Source organism: Micropterus dolomieu, linkage group LG10, assembly GCF_021292245.1.
Source record: "Micropterus dolomieu isolate WLL.071019.BEF.003 ecotype Adirondacks linkage group LG10, ASM2129224v1, whole genome shotgun sequence".
NCBI lineage: Eukaryota > Metazoa > Chordata > Actinopteri > Centrarchiformes > Centrarchidae > Micropterus > Micropterus dolomieu.
In genome coordinates this window covers 2661568-2686130 of record NC_060159.1, presented here as the reverse complement: position 1 = coordinate 2686130, position 24563 = coordinate 2661568, and the positions used below count along the sequence as shown (strand labels likewise).

The following is a 24563-nucleotide window of genomic DNA, read 5'->3' as shown; positions in this document are numbered from 1 at the left end:
TTTTGACAGTTGACTCAGGATTGTTAAACTCCCTGCTTTCCTCTTTTAGACTTGTATTTTTAACTGCACAAACACAGGTGTTTAATGCTAAAAACATCGTGTTATTGACTAAGTGGCTTGTAAGAAGGTGTTTTCTGGAAAAGTAAAGACTGCGCAAGTCTGACAATATTTTCCTCATGTCTGAAGACGGTACTGGTGTCGCTGTGGTAGACTACACATACCAGACAGCTATTTGGTCAGTTTTTGTTAAATCCAAAATTACACCTAGCTTTTAATGGACCCTGCAAAATTGCAGAGTTCGTTTTTTTTATCTGTAACCTCTTGGTTTGAAAGACAGTAGGCAGTGTTCACAAATGTAGATGCATTTTAAAACTCCCCACCAGCTTGATTTGTTTTCAAATTAAAATTTCACATTGTAAAGTCTCTCACGATGCTGGCAGGTTTATGTCAGGATATGGTCTGTGATTTTAGCTTTTTGCTTTGTGGTTTGCAGCAGGGAGCCATAGTGCAGCTTTAAGACACCAGGAGGCAGAAGTGAGGTTTTGTTCTAATTTGCTACCTGTGCCTCTAGTGTGCATTTCAGATTGACTGAGTTGCAGCAGTAGAGTAGCCATACTGGCATTTGTGAATGTGTACCTACATGCCATCCTCTGGTTTTAAAAATCTCCTTATCTCCAGAAATATATTCAAATAGTAAAGTAATGCAATAAAATATTTTATTTTATTTAATTATTTAATTATTTTTAAGTGCTCAGAATTCTGTAGTCCAAATTTGAGGAGAGTTGACGCAATTCAAAGTACTTTATGTAAAGCAAACATACAAAAAACTAAAAAAAGAGTTAACTAGAAAAAAAACAAGATGAAACAGGTACAGGTAGGAGAAAAAAGTACAGTGCAGTGTAAGATATTAATCTAATGCCTCAGATTTTATTTAATAAAAGGCGGTGGCAGAAAGGAAAGTCTTCAGTGTTGATTTAAAAGAACTGAGAGTTTCAGCAGACTTGCAGGTTTCTGGGAGTTTGTTCCAGATAAATGGACCATAAAAACTGAACGCTGCTTCTCCAAGTTAAGTTTTGACCTGAGAGGTCTGGATGGTTCACAGTGTAGCAGGAGATCAGAAATGTATTTAGGCTCTAAACCATTCAGTGCTTTTTAAATCCACTGCAGTATTTAAAAACCTCAGAACTGGAGTGATGTGATTTTTGTTCCTAGTAAGGACTCGAGCAGCGATGGATGTTTTTAGGGAGACCAGTAAAGACACCGTTACAGTAGTCGAGTCGACTGAAGATAAATGCATGGACAAGTTTTTTCAGATCCTGCTGAGTCATCAGTCCTTTAATCCTTGATAGTTTCTTCAGGCTGACTTTGTAATTGTCTTTGAGTCCAGGAGATTTCTGGCCTGGTTTGTGTATTTTTTTTAACATTACAGATTGAAGCTGAGTGCTTACTTTTAATTGTTCTTCCTTAGCTTCACAACCAATTACTTCAGTTTTATCTTCGTTTTATTAGGGGTTACTAAGAGACAGTATGAACTAAGCAGGAGATTTTACAGTGTAATAATAATCTCTACAGTGCTTTCTGACAGACAACGCTGTTTCTAAACTTTCTCAAAAACACCTTTAGCAGTTCTGTACTGCAGTTTATTGTTAGTTAAAGCCCTATGGTCTTTGGTTCTTTGCTAATAATCCTCTTCTTGCCTGCCTTTCTTGTTGATAATTAATTGTTCCATTGTTCCACTAGTGGTCTCTCCGCACAATGCCTTTTACATTTTGCTACTGTCCCTACCTAATTCAGCCTTGGTTTAATCTGTACAAAACCCAAGTGGCGAGGCGCAGTGAGTTACTGGAATCGCTGCTGGCGCCTGGCAGTACTGCTGTACATTTCCTGTTGGGAATGTTCATTCTAAATAGTAACATAGTAAAATTACGTAAATACAACGAGTCTTTGGACAGCTCATAGATCTTCAAAAATGTGGAATGAATGTGATATTTTGGCTGCAATATCCAAATTCAGTCAAACATATCTCTGGCTCATACTGTACACTGCAAAAGTTTATTTCATTTTATTATGAGTCAAAAAAATGAATCTACCAACAGGATGAGAATTGGCTACATTTCTAATACAGGCCAATTTGTTTCAAAAGAAGACTTGTACCAGCAGCACAAGATACGGAGTAAAGCAGCAAGAATCTGATAAAAGAACTGTTTAAGGTGAAATAAATGAATAGAAAAGCAATGCGGAGGTAGTCTTGATGTAAGTCTTGGCAGCCAAATCAAATATTATTTTTTATAGCGTGGTAATCCTCATCAACCTTACATCTACAGTATATAACAGTCCTGTCAAGCAGATGTGTGATACATCTTGGGTTTAAGGAAAGCCTTTCCTTCCCTTTGCCTGTATCATCTAAAACTGCCAACGTCTCAGCGGCCGCAGATGAGCACTCAGTGAGCAGTGGGCATCTTTGGTAAACTCTTTGAATAAAATGACAGAGTAGCGTGGGGGTGTAGTCGACATTTAACAACTTTCTAAGCTGCAGATATGCCATTGCAGCTCACCATGAAAAGTGGCTGTGACCGCAGTGAGGCAAGGCTGCTTTTTATTTCATTTGGATCTTTCCTTTTTTTGGTGCGTCAGAATCAATGCCTCCCTATCTAAATCTGGCCGCTGTGAGGTTTAATGTAAACGGCTACTTAGATCCACATGCTGTGCTAGGTATGGCAAAAAGCAGTCACAGTACATAAACGTGTAATTAGGATGGGAGATAAACTGTATGGAAAGCAGTACAAACAGAGCATGATATGGAGTTCTCCTCAGTGTTTTCAGACGCCTCCTGATGGCAGGGTGGGTGGGATTTCTGGGAAGGGTCTGCTGCACTCCAGACGTGACTTAATGCTCCTACAGTGGCTTTAATTAACTCTGGGGATGACAGACCCTAAACATGCACAGCCTCTGTTTTCCACATTATCTTGAAATAATGTATACGCTAAAGTGACACGTGTGTGTGTCTAAATGTATTTTTCACCCTGGCCATCCATGGAGAGCAGATTGCACATTTCCTTTTATATTTTCAGCTTAATGCGTAACATTTTGTTAAAGCCCAGCAGATACTGGATTTTTGAGGCTGATATAGATGCATAATGCAATAATTATATATCAGATCTATATCCATTTTTAACAGAAATATAAAAGATAAAACATTTTTGTTTCAGGTAATTTATGTTTTTGGCCATTTGGAGTCATTATAACAAGCTGTAAATACAACACTGACATATTATCTCTACATAGGGTGACCAGATGAGAATATGTGAAATTGGGGACATGGGAGCTGGGGGTTGATGCGGCCCTCAGTACATTACATTCAGTGTCGACTAACAGTTAAACACTTGAAAGGCATAATTCTATGGGGTGAAGAGATAAGACACATGACTGGGGTTCGAATCCCACTGCAACGCATCCACCAATGTGTCCCTGAAAAAGACACTTAACCCCTAGCTGCTCCAGAGGCGTGCGACCTCTGACATGTATAGCAATTGTAAGTCGCTTTGGATAAAAGCGTCAGCTAAATGAATAAATGTAAATTATTTTTGTTCATGAAGTCTGTCATTAGGAGAAATGGAATAAGGAAAAACCTGTGTTATATGTAACAGTGTGTAAAACATGATCTGTTACATACAGTGCATTTCATTTTATTCATTTCACCACATCACATCTGTCTGCACAATGCGTGTGTCAGACTGCCCGTGGCTGCCTGGAGTTACACTTCCCCTGTCCACGGCAACTTCCACTATCTTCATCTACACTAGAAAACAAAAAGGGGACAAGAGCATGTATAGACGTTACTTTATGGTAACATTAACATTCAAAATGAACTAAGCTCATCAACAGAATGTGAAGAAGTAACACTTGTGACATTATGTCAGAGGCATCTATGTATAGTGCTGCAGAGATATCTACTTAAGATAGCATGCTAACCAGCTATCCCTGGCTCATCCTGCGTTGTAACCACTCAAATAGCGATAGTTTGATAGCTCAGGTCTCCCCGTGGTTTCAGCTGGGAGACCAGCAGTTGGCAGCCTCTGCCATCAATGTATGAATGTGTGTAAATTGGTGGTGGCTAAGACTAGGAAGCTGTAACACACTTCATTCAGACTAGCCAGAAACAAAATAAAACTCAGTAATCTTTCCACTGTTCCAACCATCACCAACTCTGATTTGGTCGAGATGAATCCTTAACTCACAAAGTTAGAAGTGAAAATAGTAAATGGAAAATATCCACTCACCGGCCATTTTAGTAGGTACACCTGTTCAATTGCTTGTTAACACATATAATCACATGGCAGTAAGTCAATGCATTTAGGCATGTAGACGTGGTCAAGCCAACTTGCTGAAGTTCAAAGCCAGCATCAGAATGGAGAAGAAAAGGGATTTAAGTGACTTTGAACGTGGCATGGTTGTTGTTGCCAGGCTGGTCTGAGCATATCAGAAACTGCTGATGTGCTGGGATTTTCACGCACAACCGTCTCTAGGGTTCATTCAGATGGTAGGATCATAATTTGGCATAAACAACATGAAAGCATGGTTCCATCCTGCCTTGTATCAACAGTTCAGGCTGCTGCTGGTGTAATGCTACTTCCAGCAGGATAATGCACCATGTCACAAAGCTCAAATCATCTCAAACTGCTTTCTTGAATATACTCCAACGGCCTCCACAGTCACCAGATCTCAGTCCAACAGAGCACCTTTGGGATGTGGAGGAACGGGAGATTCACATCATGGATGTGCAGCAGACAAATCTGCAGCAAGTGTGTGATGCTTTGTTGAAAGAATGCCACGAGGGATTAAGGCAGTTCTGAAGGCAAAAGGTGGTCCAACCCGGTACTAGCAAGGTGTACCTAATAAAGTGAGTGTAGATTTTTAGATCCTTGCTTTGTATTCGTCTGTTTTGGGACAGTCTTGTCTCCGTTTGGTACCAAAGACTTGAGGATGCCGTGGTGCCTGACAGAGAGGAGAAAGTAATTGCATGTTTATTTGCCTATGCCAGCAAGGAAGAGTGGAAAGCAGGAGCTAAAGATAGAGTGTTTGAGCTGGGAAGTGACGGTGCCTCAGATTTAATGTTTTAATAAACCAAATATGCCACTAAGAGGCACTTGCAGCTTCATGAATGGAAGGACTGAAGCTAAACTTCCTGGCTGAGTGTTAGCTACAATTACAGGGACCCAAAGACAAAAATCATGGCTGGAAGTTTGACCAACCTGAGGCCAACTGTAATTCAGAATAGAAACCAAAAGCCTTCAGTGCATCCTCCTGGATTTTCTTCTTTTTTTCCTCATCTTGACAAAATCTTGCACAAGTCATTATGAAATTATGGAAAGGTTGGCCTCATGAGAAAGAGGAATTAAAGCCAGAGACGCTGAATTACTTGGTTACCAAATCATATTTTGCTCTCATTTTAGGATTTATTTTGGGAGCAGGTAATGGGTTACTTTAAAGCCAATTATCTTAATCAAAGCTGCTATAATGCTATAATGACCAGTACTTTTCATTTTTTACTATACCGCCCACACCAGCTCATAATCAGCAGGTTTTACAGGGGTGGTGTTGCAATCATCTATCCCAGCAACTGCAAAAGATCTTTAATGCTCTTATACGATCTCTCATTGTTGTTTTGATACATTATGCTGTGTTATGTATGTTATGTACACATTTAATCTCACCCGGGGTGGATAGTGATAAGGCCCAAAACGGACAAAAAAACAATAAAAGATTATCAGATGAGTCTGAAATATTACTTGTTTATTTGTTGTTATAAAAAGGGAGAAGTTACATCACATCTACAAATGTCAGGGATACACAATAAATTCTCAGATTTATTTCTGTTGTGGTTCTTGATTAAGGACTTTTTGAAGTTAATGTTGTGAAGATAGCAGCATGGGATGTTGGGATGCGACGATTATAGTCTGAGGAACAATCACGGTTTCATGATTATCACAATTATTATGCATTCATTAATTTCACAACACTAGTAATGACTTAAGTTGGTTTTTAATATTTAATTGCATTAACAATTATATTTCTATTATATGTAAGTATTAAGAGGAATATTAACTTCCCAGGGGAAATTGTTATTAAAGAGGGGAGTAAGTGTTAATAAGTAAGTTTTATTGTCATCAACTCTCATCCATACATATAAGCTCTAGTGAAAATGATATGAGAATATCTCTCATGCAGTGTGAAATGCAGGTAATTGGTATAGTCCTGAAAGTCTATAAGCTCCTGATGTGTTTTAGTGTTTTACACCTGGCAACATTTTCTCAACACCGACAGGAGGAGGAAACAGGGTGTAACATTAAATGTTGAGTGACTGAAGGGTTGAGAGAACTACGTTCTTCCACAAATGCCCTTTCCAGCTTTTGAAACTGGCCAGGCTGAGCAGCTCAGCACCAAAGTGCAACTACTTTGACTGCGGCTTGCGAGCTCGCCGTGCGGTGTGTGTTGCTCGACGCTGCAGCAAACTGCCGTGGCGTGGCACAAGCAATTGAAAATTATGTGCAAAGCTGGGTGGTGGTCCCGCAGGTGCTGTATCAAATGTGATGTAAAGTTAGGTATTGCCTTCTTTAGCAGCAACCTTTTAACGGCATGTTTTTGAACAGGTGATCCATCACCTCTTAAATAACGCCCTGGTCAATCTTGTGGCACCCGAAATGCTCCCACACTGCCGAGTTCAGCCGTTTCTTTGGTGGAAATAAAGCTTCACAGTTTGGTCCCTCTGCCAGAGTTTAGCCAGTGTGCAGTAGTAGCCTCCAGGTCTCTGAGAAGCACGGCACTTGAGGCTGGTGCACCGCTCGTGTAACTTTGTTTTCGTTTTGTGCAAGTTGCAGCAGTTTCGGTTCGTGCAACAAAAACACTCTGTGTAGTGGAGCCTTTACGATTAATTAACCGTGACGTTTTAAAGGGCGGTTAATAGTGAAATCTGGTAATCGCTGCATCCCTAATGGGCTGTGTCCAAAATCCCTATTTACTGTACAGTGTACTACATTTACTGTTCACCATTTTATTTGAGTCTTTCCACTCTATAGTGCCCGCAAAAATTCTGTGAAAATGAACGAAAATTACAGTTGCACAACTCTGCAGCTGTCAGGGATGACCCAAAAAGATGATAAGCGTCTACCAGAGTGTGTACAACAGCCTCGATTTACTGTTCACTATAAAAAGAGCTATTGAGTGGGTAGGGAGCAGTAAATTAGTGAACAAGGGAGCGATTTGGGACACATTCCTGGTGTCTGTGAAGCTCTAATTAGGGTTAACATTGTCTGTGTGAGCTAAAATGCTTTAGCTACTGTTACAGACAGGTAAATAGCTGGTAAACAGTTCCTCCACTGGCTCGCGCAATCAGGGGGAACAGATAAATGATTAAATGTGCACCAAATATAGAACATTTAAGCCTTGAAAAGTAGAGCAAGTGGTAGATGCATAGCTGTTTCGGGGCCTGACAGCATTATACGTTTGCTTGTGTAAATTTCGAGATGATGCAGTTTTACAATGAGAAGTGACATGCTTGCAAACTGAAGGGTTGCTGACCGCTGCATCCTGTTGGATAGGAAACCCGTCTATGTTACAATGTGTATTCCACACGCTTGCTATGTTAAAGATCCCAGAACTTCTGTAAAAGGTCACCGTAAAGCCTTTATCATCTGCTTCTATGGTTTCTACACTAGGAATTATCCAGTGTACATTATTGTTCACTAAAGCTGAACAAGAGAATGTCTTTTTTAGTTTTACCTCCTGCAGGGATTCAGCCATTGCTCTAACCCTCCTGTTGTGTCTGTTGCATCAGGCCTTTGTAGTTGTCATGGTGTGTCCCTCCTCACATTTCTTCCCCTGGTCCTCCAGTGTCTCAGGGTAGCACAGAGGACTCAGGCCTGCAGACTGACTGACAGTGGAGGTGGTGTTTGTGGTGAAAAAAAGGTGTTGGAGGCCAAACCCAACATCTTAAACAGCTCCGCGCTGTTATGTTTATGTTTTTCTGGAAGTAGCACCAGTGTTTACCAAATTACGCAGAGCTCAAAATAATTACGGTGCACAAAGACAAAAATGGAAAGAGTGAAACTGGCAGCTCCTGCAAATATCATGGACAAACATATTTAAGAGTCATCTGTTTTTTTTTTATTGATTTTGAGACACAGAAGAGGAAAATGTGATGGGAGTCAATCTCTGGTTAAACGGGGATCTGTACTGTGACCCATCACTGAAGGGTAATTTGACAGTGTTGTTGTTGTGTTGTTTACGAATTCCTTTTACATTCCTTTTACACTCCCCCTGGATTCTGTCGACTGAATCTAAGGTGACAAAACATGTTGTCAACTGCAAAACGTTCACTGTCTCCAAACATTTCTCTAAAGTCAAATAAACACAAAGTTGGTGAAGACAAACAGATCAATAGTCCTGTAGCACATAAAAATAAAGACACACATATTGTACTGTACACGAGTACATCAGCCACAGTGTACTTTATGTTTAAATGTCTCACAACTGAAATTTCATCCTAGAGCTCACAGCAGTTGTAGTCAATAGAGCAATAGTTTACAAAGGGCAACAAAAGTTCAACATTTCATTGAATTTTAGAAACATCCCTTTTGTTGAATTCATGAAGGTGAACTACAATTAAAACATAGACAGTGAAGGTTAAGCCCATTGTGTGCACTTTTCTTATGACGGACTGGGAGCTCGGAGCCCGGCCCCGAAAACCTCCTCCTGCCAGCGGTCCAAAGCTCCTGTGCTGTGTGTAAACATCTCCTTTGGTGTTCAAGCTCCTAGTCTGGGCAGTCAGCTAAGCTAATAGGGGAGTAGCTGAATGGCTAACTGAGCTAACTAGGTAATGATAGCTAATGTTACAGTTAGCAGCTGTTACCTTTTGCTATCTGTCCATTTAGAAACCTCTCCATAAAATATCAAAATCAGTGAATAAGTAATTAAAAGCAGAAACACTCTGCTCCGGCACTGTTTTTCCAACCTAATTCTTGTCTAATGTGTGGTCTGATACAGTAAATTAATCAGTCTCAGTGCCCCATATCGCTATTTTGCAAGATAAGTTAAAGCTGGCATATGCTGTCGAGCACACGGGCCAGAGGGTGAGGCAGTGCAGGCTCACAGCACTAAGTGTTTAAAGACAAGGAGTGATACACCAATCAGCTAATTAATCACCGATATCTGGCTTTTTGAGATTATTGGCATAGGCTAATATCTGCTCTCATGAGGCCAATATGTCATCCTAAATGACAGCAGCTTTAATCTAAAACCATTAGTGGCTAGCATTAAATATATATTATACTGTAGAGAATAATGCAGTTGAATGACGTCACTTCTGACAAACTGTGTCCCATTCTCCCTTAAACACCAGTCACATTCTGAAATCTAAATTAGATTGTATTGTGGATGAAAGAATGGTATTATACATGACTTTTCTTTGTTTTTTTATCGGCGTGATATACGGCCAATGCTTGCCCTGCAATCTTAAAATCACCATTAAAAAACCCATATCACTCGACCGCTAAAAGTGAGAGTGATATGAGAAGTGGATCACAAGCCCCTCTGCGGGCTTCCGGGAAATTTGTCCAATCAGAAAGTGGGCTTTTGGTGAGAGAGGGGCCCTAAAGACACAGGAGCTAAACCAGCTTGGGAGGATGAACTGAGGGGCTGCATAAAGGCCCAGCAGAAGATAAATACGTTTTTTTGTTAACTGTTATTCATGCACAGCTACTCTAGTGGAATCCCCAAAAAATAGAGAGCTGGAAAAGAGCATAGGTTCCCTTTAATGTGTTTAGGCGCAACCTACATTGATTGCAAAAGGCCAAAGAAACCAACCACTGCTGCATGTTTCCTCAGTGGTGCTATCAAAAACCTTTTTGAAACTTGTCTTCAAGGCCAATGGTACAACAGATTAATAGCTAATCACTGAAAATATGCACAACGAGCCCAAAAAGAATTTCTATGTTTCTTGATTTTGTAATGGGATAATTCATCATTCCAGATAGAATGAGAATTGACTATTATGGAGACAAATTTGATTAAAATGGTCACAAATGGGTATTACATGATCTGCAAATGAAAAATAAGACAAATCTATATTACAAATCTGTACAATTTGAGAGTAATTTTGGGTACTCAAATGCATATTCCAATCCACACACAAATACCAAGCAATTTGAACAAATGCCCATATCACAATTTGAATAAATTATTAATATTTTATGTACAGATTTACTAATTGGTGTTTACACCTCCAGTATAGGAGTTTTTGACCACATTTGCTCCATAACCGTAAAAGCGCTTTCTGCAAGACATACCGAACAACCTCCAGCTCTAGCTCAGCGATGGAATGACTGCTTGGTGTTGTGTTAGACGGTGTGGGTTTTATCGCTGTACTACTGCCAAGTGTTGCCAATCTGTTAAACATATGAATTCATGCTGTGATAGGTCTGTCAGCAAGACAGCATGACAACAACTTCTAAAATGTTTGTTGTCTAAATGGAGTTCGGATCTATCAAGGCTATGCTATGCTAACAGTAACGTTTCCTGATAGCTGGATCAGGATCACCTGATTTCTTAATTTAGCAGGGAGTTCAACTGATGCTAACAACAACAGTGGAAACCAGAAACACACGGTGACTTGCTGCTGAAAAGTGTGTGTGAAGATAAATCAACCTTTTAGTCTAAAAAAACAAGTAAAAATAATCATAAAAGCAGCTAACTCTGACACACACATTTAATGAAAGACGGAGCAGAAGAAAAAGAGAGAGGATGTTTTTTTCTCATAGTTGGGGGTCTCACACCAAGGACACCTATTTAGGTTGAACAGACATGAAAAAGTGCATTTTGCAGAAAGTGAACGTTAAGATGCCTTTATGGTATTGTGCACACTGTGCTTATCAGCCATGGTGGCCTGTGTCCTAAATATACTGGAGTCTGTGTGGATTTTCCTCGCCGGGCTGCCCTCCTACCTCAGGTCTGTTGTTTTTGTCGGTTTAGATTTTATTTTAGGTGTTGGGCTGGGAAGGATCCCTGAGAACCATTCTTAGTACGGTGGGAAGAATGCGTAAGGAAGTTCAGAAGCCCTTGGCTCTTTCTTCCCCCTCCAATCCAAAGAAACCCAGCATCCCTCAGTGGAAATGAATAAGGAGCAAGTCACGAATAGCACTTATCTCACAAGCAGTAAAAATATCTCTGGTTTGATTTTCATCACAGCTGATGAATATAATAGTACAAACGGACATTCATTTGGATATAATGAATGTTATACATTACATACAAGTGGTAAGGTTAATATGTACTTCTAAAATAAAAACACATGGTGCGAAATTAGCTGAATAGTGTTTTTCTTTATAGTTATGTTCATGCACCACAGAAACGGCAACATCTGGATTTAGATTAGCATCTTAATGGATCTCTTTTTCAGCATTGTTGTGAAGTATTTCACATAGTTCCATACTCACTCTGTAGCTTTTGGCTGCAGTCAGTTAAACACTTTAAAATCATCAAAGTACATGTGTTGTGTATAGGGGTACTTGAGAAAGAACACAGTGATGCTGTGGAATAATGATACAAAGCTAAGGCACCGCAGTCTTTGCGGACATGTAAACACAGTCTGAAGGTTTCTGCTTGTCAGTTTTTAAGCCACAGAATTAAGAAAAACGCTGAAGACTAAGGGCTCAGTATGCTTGAAATGTACTAGGTTGTACGGCGTGTCGTCCAACCATGTCTGAAAGCAAGAGTTGTTTATAACTCTTCTGAATGGCCACATTTCAAGGGCGGGGTGAAAAGCTTGCCATCATAGCTCCATTGCACCACCTCCCCAATCTCTCTCCAAGAACTGTGTGTCTTATTCATGTACTTAGAGTGTCAGATGGCGATAAGGGCACAGACAGACACTCTTCATCGGGATTCAAGGTTTTGTGCATTGGGTGGTTGATAGAAGTAGTTATGTGAAGAAAGAAAAAAAGAGAGCTTCAGAAAGAAGTCCAAAATAGAGGAAGCCATCATATCAGCTGTGTCGCACCATCCAATTTTATAGTAATAGAATATACTGTAAAACAATCTGAGGAAAAGTCTGATGGAATGAATACACTTCAAAATGAATCAATACTGCTCCCTACACCAGGATTATAACAGCTTGGGTTTACTGGTAAGGTTCATAACTGAGACCTGAAGCATCTTTTCAGCCTTCAAGTAATTATTTTCTGGTTTGTACCCTATCCATGCTGAACATGTTTCTGCCAAATTATTCAGCTGTCTGTCCGTATAGAACAGGATTTTAATTGCTGTAGCTGCCTGAACAGGCTGCGTAAAGTGTTTTTGTTTGACTTAAGCTAGGGCTGGAGGATATGGCCAAAAATGTTATCACAATAAAAAGTTTTATATCTTTTGATATCGATAATCATCACAATAAGTATCAAATTGTTATTTATTTTGAGTTTGAAGGCTGATTTTTGCTCCTGAGTGAAAGTTGAAGAAACCTGATGGTTATTGTGGTTTTAACTCTTCTATATGGTCAACACTTGATGCCAAACAGTGGATCACTTCACAAATCTGTGGTAGAACATTCAAAATAATTATGATAAAATCTCTGTCAACAAATATGCATGATTAAAATAAGGTAAAAGCTTTTTTCAGTAATTTTTCCTCAACATTTATTTACATTTATTGAATATTTATTGAACATAATTATTCTTATTCTTATTGTCCGGCCCTAACTTAAGCGCATAACTACATTGTATATTAGGTGAGCGCTGTTGAATGCACCAAATCAAAGTACAACTAACTAGCTTGCTTACTGACAGTTAGCGAGCCAGCTTGCTTGGTGGAATATTTTGACAGGCTTGTGCAGAACGTTACCAGCCAGCTAGCCTGTTAACACAGTAGCTCGCAAACTAACCTCACTAGTAGTCACGATGTCACCAAGCTATTTTGGGAGGACGTGCAGGTGGATTTTGCGTGTGCAACAAGACCACAAAAGACATCATTCTTTCAAATTTTATTCTCTTTATGTGAAGCTCATTCAAGTACCTCCAATAAAACAAATATTCCTGCATCGTTTGGCAAATTGCTGGTCAAGCCCATGGAGGGTTTGACTCAGTCCATGGATCATACAGGGGGCTGCCTGCAGGATGATAATGAGCACTGGTTAGGTGACCTCAGCCACCCCTCCTCTACGCTATAATTACTGGGAGGACACTAAAGCCACATTGAGACTTTTGAGAAAGAAAATCCAAACAAATTTTTTGGGCCATTGGCTTTGTGGATGAGGATTTGATGCAATTCTTGCTTGAAGCAAAATACTAAGTAGCTGCTGCTGAGAGTGGCTGGGAGCAGTAAAAGGAACTGATTTTTATAGTCAACATTTTTTAAACCACTGGATTTGGTTTTGTTGCAGAAAATAAGATTTTTATTAGCAATATACACATGCATGATTTAACCGTTAGTTCGAAGGCAGCAAGGTGGAGCAACTAAAGAAAAGTAATGCCCTGGTGAAGGGACATGTGCACTGTTTTTTATGGTAATCCGGCAAATCCAAAATAAGATGGCTTTAAAGTCAGCAGTTTTTCAAACATGCTATTAAGCTGCAAAAATACCAAAATGCTCTCATCAAATCCACCACGTCTCCGACCACTCATTCACCTCAGCGTCCACTGCTAAATTGACTGCTGAATTTGTTTAGGTCCACGCAGAATAACTGTTCTGAGCTTCCAGTGTGTGATAGCCTGGCTGCTCTCTGGATGCAGTGGAGGCTCCTTTAACCATAAAGCTGTGGTTTGTTGTTTGATTCTCCAATATTGCAACATTTTCCCTAGATTCCTGTCTTATAGGCAACCTGATTTTTCTAGAGAACCAACATAACATCTGTTTTATACCCTTACAGTCTGTTGTTGAAATCAGTAATGACTTTACTTTGAAACTTGCGTCTTCACAGGGATTCTGGTTTCGCCACACTAGATGTTTATCTGTACATTAAAGTGAAATTAGAGTGAAATGACCCTGTCAAAAGGGAGCATGTACATGGGCCACTCGTTTGTTGTAATAGCAACTGTATCCATGTTTTTACAGGTTCATAAAGATTTAAGTTAGACGATGAAGTCATCCATGCCACAAGCCTTTGACCTAAATTAGTCTGGAAAGTGGCAAATTGAGTTAATGATGTCTTTGTTTGCATTTTAAACAGCGGCTTTGAAATAAGGGGAACAGTATCTGAAATATTTAGGCACCTCCCTCTGTGTCACATTCTCTTCTCGTCATTCATTGCTGCCTTTCATCCTCGTAAAGTGCCCGACAGAGACAAGCAGATTCATGATTCAATCTGCGTTGCGGTTCTTTTATTTACCTGTAGAACCAATCACCGTGGCTGGTAGATCGAGCAAATTCCCCAGGCGGCAGGTAGGGTATGAGCTAATATCAAAATCATGATTAATTGAACATTTTACCTCGATTACGATTAATTAATTGTTGTTTTTTCGCCCCCTCATAGTTCACTTACAAGGTTTGTACTGTAACAATGCTCAACTGTTAAAGGTGGGGTATTTTTTTTAGATTCACAGATGTCAAAAATCGATCATCTAAAGGTAATTCATAACGCAATGTTGACGTCAACAGAAAAGAGACGTGTTTTATTAACAGAGAAGTGAATTATGACCGCTGCTACAAAAATGTCACATGATCATTAATATCAATGCACTGCTAATGATTTTTACACGCACACTGTGCAAGCACGGTAACACTGAACGCTGGGCTAACTTCCTCTTCTCATTCTTAAAAGGACGTCTACGTGACAAGTGCTGTTATAATGGTGCGTTCCAGTTGTACTACAAAGGAAGAATTTCCGAGTTCCCAGTAGGAAATTTCAACTGGAACGCCCTTTTATGTCGGATTTCCGACTCAAAAAGTCAGGAGAACCTCACCCACCTCTGACCTCAAAGTCCAAGATGGCTGCTTCCAGCATCAACAGTAGTGCAAGCTGTAGTCATATACTGTTTATACTTACCCACTTCTCTCTCTATTTGTGTCTCTTTAAATCAGTTGTACACACAGCACCGTCCAGCTATATCTTTGGACATGTTGCTACTGTGTTTGTATGTGCAAAATACTGGTATTGCTAACAATAGATAAAATTGGTTTAAATGAAGTTTTCCGACTCTGTTGTGTACTGGAACGCAATAAACTCGGGTGTGACGTCTTTCCCAGCTCCGACTTAAAATGTAAATGGAACGCGACATAAGGCATCGAGGTTGTGTTTTTTAAGGGCAGTGCAATGTGTTTGTGTGTAGCGAGTGCGGGGGTGAGCGAGTGTAAGAGAGTGAGCGGCAGAATGTAACGGTGAAATCGAGCGAAGAAGTTGGCAGTCTGGTAGTAAATGTACAGTGTAGGTCACAGTGTGTCCGTCGAAGGCAGTTAGCGCTAGCTAAAGCAAGTGTTAGCAGAGGGTGTTTGGGTAAGCTCTGTGCGGACTTTCCCGTGCCTCCCAATTTTAGTGACCACACTGTCACAAAAACCCACTACTCTTTTGACAGACTGGTGTCATCAAATCTCATTCATTAAAATGAACTAATCTTTTTTTGTGTCATTTCGTTCATTTGAACTAGGCTGGTTATTGCAGCGCTGCAGCCCTCTAGTGGGCGATTAAAAAACAGCGGCGTTCTCAAACACAGAAGGCTGCCTGGCTTGATTGAATTGATTATAATGCACAAATTCACCTCTTGATCACTCACTATCATGGTTCTATAAAGCCCCATGTGGCCACAAACACATTCAAACCATGTAAAAACCACAGAAATATGTTGTCAATATTCAATCGCCCCTACTCCGGCTAAATCCATCCATTTTCACAATCTTTCCTGAGTATACAACCAGACCAGCTATATATATGTAAATAATTATAATTACTATCTTTATATCTCAGGGTGGCATGGTGGTTAGCACTGTTGCCTCACAGCAAGAAGGTTGTGGCTTTGAACCCCATGTTCTCCCTGTGTCTGTGTGGGTTCTCTCCAGGTGCTCCAGCTTCCTCCCACCATCAAAAGACAATCAACTAGGTTGATTGGTGACCCTAAATCGTCCTTTTTATCTCTGAAGTGCTCATTCATACAGCAGCCTAACGCCTATCCATGAGTAAAATCTATATATTAACATCAGATTTGCGGGGAATATATTGAAGTAATAAGCTCGACACACTAGATGAATAAACACACTCTTATTAAAGTTCAACCAATTTAATATTAATGTGGATAAAACCACCAAGTTCTTAAAAGAACTCCAGCACAGAGAGAGGAACAGAGAAATAAACATATTAAATAAACGCAGCAGTTTGGCAGGTCTGGACACAGAATGGGCCACATCAGGTCTGGATTCTGCTGACAGAGAGAAACCGACATGTGCACATCACTCTCAAACACTGCCAGGTTGTTCACCAGTCACAAGCTGTGGATCAACAGCAGCGCTCTGTTACGTCAGCTGTTAGCTCTAAACACACCGCAGGGCTAACGCTAACGTTGCTATGTGGCTGTGTTTTAATGACCGGGTCTGTTTGTTTTGGAGAGGAGACGACTTCGGAGGTAATTCGTCTCCCGGTAGAAGCCTGTCAGGGCTCTGAAGTGGAGCGGACCCAGAACAACTCTCACCAGCTGTTAGCTGTAAACACTAGCCGGTGCTGGCAGTAACTCAGCCTGCTGAATGAACGAAAGACTGAGGAGGACCCATGTGAGCGCTGAACGATTAGTAGCCGAGATGTCACATTGAACAGGGAACATGGGAAAGTACATGAACACCATGATGAACACACACAGTGGTGGACAGCAGGTGCTAATTTCTAATGCAGTGTGGGCACCACAAATGAAATTCCATTCACCACCATTGCATTGGGCTGAGGACGTGTAAAAGAAAGCTAGTACAACTTAATGTCAGGCCAGCTTTGCACACCATCCATCTGTTTGATGAATGGTGACACATGATGTAGCTAGATGTTTAAATGTTTACAGTTTGCTGCTTCTAATGTGCTCAGTGTTTGTTGAGGAAGGGCAACATTTACCTTCACCCCTCCTGTCTCCTGCCTTCTCTCTCTGAGGACAGAGCTACATGTAAACACCACAAATCCACAAGAGAGATTTAAATGCCAGGCTCAACCTATTTTCAGGAATCAAATGATCTGTTTGCTATATGAGTCCCTTTGTCGTTCCCTCAACGCTTTGTAACAAATGTATACATATGTTCCATGGGAAGACGTCACATATCAGGGTGGGATGTGCACTGTTATGTCTGACTTGCTAAATGATGTCAGCAAAGCCTGTGCTTTGATCTGGCCTGTTTGCTCTCAGATAAGCAACATTTCTGTTTTGCATGCAACAATTCAAGCATGTAAAATATGAAGCAAACAAACACACTCCTAAACTGAACTGGTAGGTTGGGTTACATCAGCCCTGTGGAGGATGGATAGTACTGCTGTATCACACGCAAGGATAGTGATATGCAACCATACTTAAACAGATAGTTTTGATATAGTGTTTAGGAGTTAAGAACTTACTATGCTTGCTGCAAATAAATAAGATTTGCCTTTTATATATTAACACTTGAAATAATTTACATGTGAATAGAACAGAGGCGATCTCCTCTCCCTGTAAAGGAAGTCAGTAGCTGCAGTCAGCTGTTTTTTTGGCTGTGTACAACACACGTCATTTTGTGAGGTCGTTGCACTGTTGAACTGGATTGTGGCACAACAAGGTTTCAAAAATTTCATAAAAAATAGGTTCCATGCAATTCTTTCTTATTGCTCATTGTTTTTTATCCTGTGATGAACCTGACCTCCCACGATCCAGAGGGCCGCGACGCGATCACAAAAAGACCACTGACGCACCCCAACGCACAATCCTCCCCTACACAGGATCTCCGGACAACCACCAAGCATCCAATCCGAGCTTACAAATCTGATACTGACTTTTAATCTCTCCTTTCCCTCTTTTGTGAGTAAAGCTGGCGCTGACCGTCACTTTTGCTGGTTAAAATGACAAAACATTGCCTGCGGCAGTTTGTATCAGCTGTCCCTTATTAACTTTAATTTAGGGCTGTCAAACAATTAATTTTTTCTTAATTTTTCTAAAGTTTTCTTAATCGCGATTAATCATGTTTTATCACATGATTAATTATTATTTTGCATTTTTTACTGTTACTGTTTTAAGTCTGTATTAATGTAAACAATTCTTACCAGTGTATCTTGATTGGGAATCAAATGAATGCAAAGGAAGTTAGTTTATGAACTTGACTTTTAGATTTATATGATTATTTCAAATCAAAAGATGTGCAACGAGACTGAGGTAAAACAATCGATGTCTTCAGAAATAGTCTTCCTTAAGCTTGCTTTCATGCACAACATGTACACACATTAAAATAAATTGCATAACAAACAAAATACTCCATAGCTTCATTATTCTTGAGTTCCGTTGAAATTAATGAGTCAGCATTTACTTTTGTAGGAGTTCCAGTTTGGCTGCTTTCTCCGTTTCATACAGGCCATGTATGCGTGGAACTATTGTCCCCCGGGACAGCAATGTATATGACTGGTCAGAACACGCCAACCGTAGTACATCTCCAAGACGATGTTGACCGGTCTGCAGTTAGTTGACCCATTTCGCAAGCGCTTCGGTTTTCTTCGATTTGGTTTCAAATAGGTTGGAAGTGTCTGTGGCAGCATGACAACAAGTAAGGGTGCTTCGAAGGGTCAAAATAATAGCAGCCAAAGATTCTACAGCGCAGCGATTCTTTTTAGCAAAGATTCTTTGCTTATGCGTGTTAATGCGTTTAACACAATTAAAATGCATTATGCGCGGTCCTTCATCTCATCGCGATTAACGCGTTAATGCTGACAGCCGCACTTTAATTCCATTAGTAACTTGATAACCGGTCGAATTAAACATGGTTGTTGTTGGGATTGTGTGCTGTCTGTAGCCGGAGTCATTACTAACTGAAGATCGTTTGATCCACTCTGCAACACCTCTGTACGACGGTGAGTGGAGTGGGTGTCTTTGTGGTTGCGACAGCTTCAAGGAATGAGGAGTCTTTAGCTCACATCATGTCAAATCCAGCAGTGGCCTTCTCCAAATAAAACTTTCATGCATGTCATGAAGACATCAAACAGCGTATGGCAATGGGTTGTTCACACAGTTGTGCCACAAGTGTACTCTCAGTACATTTTTCCTAATTGCAGTGCTCCTGTGTGTTGGTCAGTGCTTTGTGAGATCTACTTCTATTTGAGTTCTGTGTTATAACTTTGGTCCAGTAAAAATGTGCAGCTTTTTCTTTTCGATAAATGTATCTAGATACTTTGTATTGGCAGATACTAAAGGATTATTTTAAAGAGATAATAAAGCATTTGGACGGGGATCAGGGCCAAAGAAACTTGATGGGGCCATCTTTTCTAAATATTGTTTTTTTATTATATGTGTTTGGCTTGGCCCTTTAAAATCTGGAGATGCAGTATGACAGCTGTGTCATTGTTCTAAAAAGCTGCTAAAATATAGCAATAGCTTCAAAAGAGTTGTTTATCTTTTCTGTCGCAGACCACCATTATGCAATACCATAAGTAAGGCTTTGCAGTTTCTATAAGTAACTCCAGTATAGCGCCTTTCTAATCTTCCGACCGCTCAAAGCTCTTTGCACTACACGTCACATTTACCCATCGACACAGTGATAGCAGTGACTAGCATGCCAGGCGCCAACTACTGTTCATCAGAAAAGAACATTCACACACACACTGACAGCATACCGTCTGATTAGTGGACAACCAGCTCTACCTCCTGAGCTACAGCGGCCCCGCGCAGCATACTTCATCACACGTCCTACAGCAACCCCGGTCTGCAGCATTATGCTACGTCACACGGAGAGACGTGGTCACTGTGACCATGAGAGGGCTATAAATTTTACATCTGGACTGGATTTGGGTGTGTTTGTTGGGGTATTTTGCACCGGGAATTAGAAAGCCGTTTTCCCACAAATATGTTGGACTCAAGCAACCAAAAAAAGCCTGAGAAGAGATGCGAAAGGTTTAATTGTTTATATAACAAGACTTTAACAAGAATACATTGTTAAATGGATTAGATAAAATTAGATTATTTGATGTATTTGGGCAGCAGTGGAAGAAGTGGAATTATATGAATGAACCGACTTTGCTTCACGAGAAACACAAACGGACTGTAGGGAGATAAAAATGTAAAATTCTTTGCTTCCCACATATATTGTCTGTTAGGAGTCCCGTATAAAGATGACTCCCAGCATGCTCCTGGTGGCCTGATGGTAAGCTATTGTTTATAGAGATTGCACCTTATGATGGGAGAATCATTCATCATGAAGTGCCATAAACCCCCTATGATTAAAGCGAACCTGGCCGGACTTGCTCAGGGTTTTACACATTTCGCTTTCTGTGCTTTCTTTATTGCTCTGCGAGTCAGCATGAGAAAGTGCAATTTAACTTTTGTTTTGTTTTTTACTTTGTTAATATCCAATCAAAAGGGATATTTTTTAAGTAGTGATTTTTAAGATGTATTTTGGATGCTTCTGAACCTGTTAAAGTGCAGATGTAGATGTACAATGTTACGTGAGGATGCATACTTCAAGATACGATCTTCCTTAGATCAGACCTTGAAGTTCGAATCCAGCACTTTTCTTAAGATAGCTCTGGCTAAATATAGCTCTGTTTTGGTATAATGACAGATTGCAGTGTCCCTCACGTTTGCTCTGAGGGTAGAGTGACTGTGCAACTGGCGTCACTGTCCCCCACAGTGATCTGCACCCGGGTGTCCAAAAACCACTGTCTTTTTTCTCAGCTGCCATTGTTCTTTGTGTCTCCTTCTCTCCCTGCTTTAGTAGCATTTCTCCACACTTGGATTTTAACACCATTTAAACAAAACCTGCAATTAGTGAACTAATTAAAAAGTTTAAAGAGTCCCAGTCACTTATAAGTGTTTCATCATACTATCTTGATCAAGATGAGACTCCCAACCCGGTACAGGAGCACAAACAGAGACCACATGGGAGAATTTCAGTGCCTTGGTGAAGACATACTAGCAGGTTTTTCCAGTTGGAGAGACAACCGAGCTTTGTAGGTAGGAATAAAAACGATGTCATCTTCCTCTGCCAGAGCCGAGAAATTTGCCGCCATTTGTCATATGAGGTCAATGCAGCTGCACAGGCTGTTGTATGTCGACTTACAGAAACTACAACTACAACTCTTAAATTAGCCTATTTGTTTATACAATATCAAACTCAAATTCAAAATGAACTGCTCATAGAAATCTGCTTCCACAGCTTCGTTCGGCTGTCATGTATTTGTGTCAATGAGAAACCCACGACATGTAGGCATTAATAGGATTTCTTTATTAATAATTACTACCCAGCACTGATAGTGTGATAGTGAAGATTAACACACTATTGCCCAGCACTGTAATGCAGTGTTTCCCCTACCATTGTTTTAGGGGGGCAGTGGAGGTGCAACCACATCGGGGAATGCAAGATGCAAACTTGTTCTATATCAAATTCACTTATATTGATTTAATTTGTAATGTTTTCTTATTGAACTGATGACAAAAAATATGCTCAATTTGTTAAAACCAGAATTCAGAAAAAATGGAAAACACGGAATCAGAATTAAAACAGATTTCATAGTATCAGTGGTCTCGTCGCCCAGTATCTGAATGTAGCATACTTGTAGACCGCTCCATCAGAAGGTGGTAACTTTATTGGTAAAAATGTTGAAGAGGAACAGAGAAGGTGACGAAGCTAAACAGGCAGACATTTTTTGCGCCAGGTCTGTGACGACACTACGTATCCGTAACACAAGTAGTTTTGGTTGGTGTACAACTTTATAAAGTACTTTGCCTTGTTGTCTTATATAAATATAAAACATAAAAGCAGAAAAGGTCAATATAAAAACACATTTAAATACAATGAAAGAGTTCAGTAGGAAATAGATAAGTAGATAAAACAGGACAGTAAAAGTTATAAGACATTATTTAAAAGCCTCACTTGTGCTTTAATAAAAGGCAGCAGCAAACAGAAAAGTCTTCAGCCGTGATTTAAAAAAAAAACTTTTCTGGGAACGCTGCATCTCCTTGATTTGACTCTGGGGACAGAAAGACCGTTTCCCAGACGGCCTGAGAGGTCTGGATGGCTCACAGAGTTCAACCATTCAGTGCTTTATAAACCAACAGCAGTATTTACAATCCCATCTCTGACAGACAGGAAGCCAGTGTAAAGACCTCAGAACTGGAGCGATGTGATCCACTAATTTGTTCTTAGTAAGGACTCGAGCAGCAGAGTTCTGAATCAGCTGCAGCTGTCTGATGGCCGATTTAGGGAGACCAATACAGACACTTACAGTAGTCGAGTTGACTGAAGATGTGCATGGACAAGTTTACAGTTTAAGTAACTAGTCCCAGTAACACTCCATTACTTGTCAGGGAACGGTGTGGTGAGCAGGTTGGTGGACCCAAATGCAGGACTCAGAGCAGAGCAGGTAATGTTCAAAAGGTTTATTATGGCAACGCAAAGCGAGCACACTTACAAACCGAGTGGCTGAGTCCAAATAATCCAAAAGAAATAAACAATCCAAATGAAACCGGTGATCCAAAAAGAACTCAAAAGGCAAACTACAACTAACCATAGAATTGGCAGGACCAGGCACAAGACAGCACAACAAACTGCAACCCACTGTAATGACCGGACAAAGACTAAACAGAAACACCAGGTATATACACACAGGGACTAACGAGCAGGGCGGGAGCAACACAGGTGAGGGACATGAGGCTAACGAGGCAGGCAGACAGAGTATCACTCTGTCTGCCTGCTGGGGGAACAGACGGAAGACTTGACAGGCAGACATGGGGCAAAATAATAACCAACACAGACAGAACACGTGTCACAAAATACCAGACAAGAATCTAACTCAGACAATAACAGAAACCCATGTAAACAGACAAACAACTAAAACACAGGGATCATAACAGACAAAACCCAAACCAGAACACAGAACCAGAACACAGAGTACACTAGACACAAGACATGACTGAAACCCAAAACACAGACTAACTATATAACAGATACTGGAAAGACTACAAATAACATGACTAACTGAAAACTAAATGACCAAAGCAGAGCAGACGCGTCCGCAGTGTGACAATACTTCAACATTTTTAGGGGTCTCCTTGTTAGCTGTCCTACCAGTGGTGGCTGGTGCATTTTCCTCCAGGGGGCGGGGGGCTGCTGTACCCAAAATAAAGCATTCATGTATAAAAGTACCTCACCGGTTTATTTAAGCAAAGCCTAACTAAATAGTTTGGTTTTTGAACCGAACCAAACTACAACCATTTCAGAAAGTTAACCACATGTTAGAAACCCTTTGGTTGGGATTAGGAAAAGATGGTTTGGTTAAAACACCAAGTCAACATAGGAACCAAACCAAGCCAAGGCCTGTGGCTGACCTGCTCATCCACAGTACCTGCTTCATGGATGGGTTACCTGACAGAAAACCTTTCTTTACTTGTCAATGAATTTATCCTGATTACTTTGAAGACTGAGTTGAGGTAATGTTGATGTTGCCGTGGTGATCTTGAATGTGATCGCAGGGGCAAGTGGCGCATCCTCATATAGTGTTGGAATAATCAAAACAAATCTGTAAAGCAATACTTCAGTGGAAACAGATATCAATGTAATACAACAGCTCTTTTTAACGTCCATGTTGTCCCCACATTATGACCTAAAAGCTCACAAACACACAGAAGTAGGATGAACAACTTCCCAACTCGGGAAGTGGGACCATCCAAGGAGTATGTGAATGCATGACGAAACCATGTTAGCGTGACACTCGGCCAGCTGCGTGTTAAACCAGTTTGTATTCTACAGAATGTTATATACGGATGAGATGGGTGTGGAGGCTTTGGAGTGTTTGGAAGGCATTTTTGACTGGTTCTAGTAATGGAAAGTCATGGAATGAGGAACTAAATTACTTTGTAAAATAATTTTTCAGAGAGTAAGAAGGTTAAATTCTTTAAATAACTTTCCCAACCCAGCTCACTACTGATTCTTCAGGGCAAACTTGCAACCCCTTCCAAACATACATACTGTATATGACATGAATATAAACAGGTGAACACAAGATGATGATTTCATAGACTTAGAAGTTCCCCATTGGCCGGGATTTTTTGTTTTGTTTTATTGCCTTTTTGTTTTCATTCTTGTCCTCTGTCACAGCCCTAAGACAAAAAAACCTGTGTGCACCATGAGGGACATGATGCAGCAATTTGCGGTCAGGCTGCTAAAAACGGAAAGTCCACAGACAAAATGGCCCGGCCAGTGTTTTCCATGTGGTTCCAACAGGTGCTGGAGTACACAGTCTGGATGCCTTTTTAAGAGAAAACACTTGAGATTATAGCTTTCCCTTTGAGATCCTCTCCATGTGCCTTATATATATATATATATATATATACATATATACATAAAGAGCTTGCTCATTAAGTGAAATAAGAAAATGGGTAAATGTA

The 24563-nt window shown here is 40.3% G+C and overlaps 1 protein-coding gene across 1 annotated transcript in view; it reads left to right on the top strand.

Annotated features, from left to right (window-relative positions):
- The window catches only part of nt5dc1 (5'-nucleotidase domain containing 1), a 72233-nt gene that overhangs the window by 11127 nt on the left and 36543 nt on the right, over positions 1-24563 (top strand). The window lies entirely within an intron of this gene.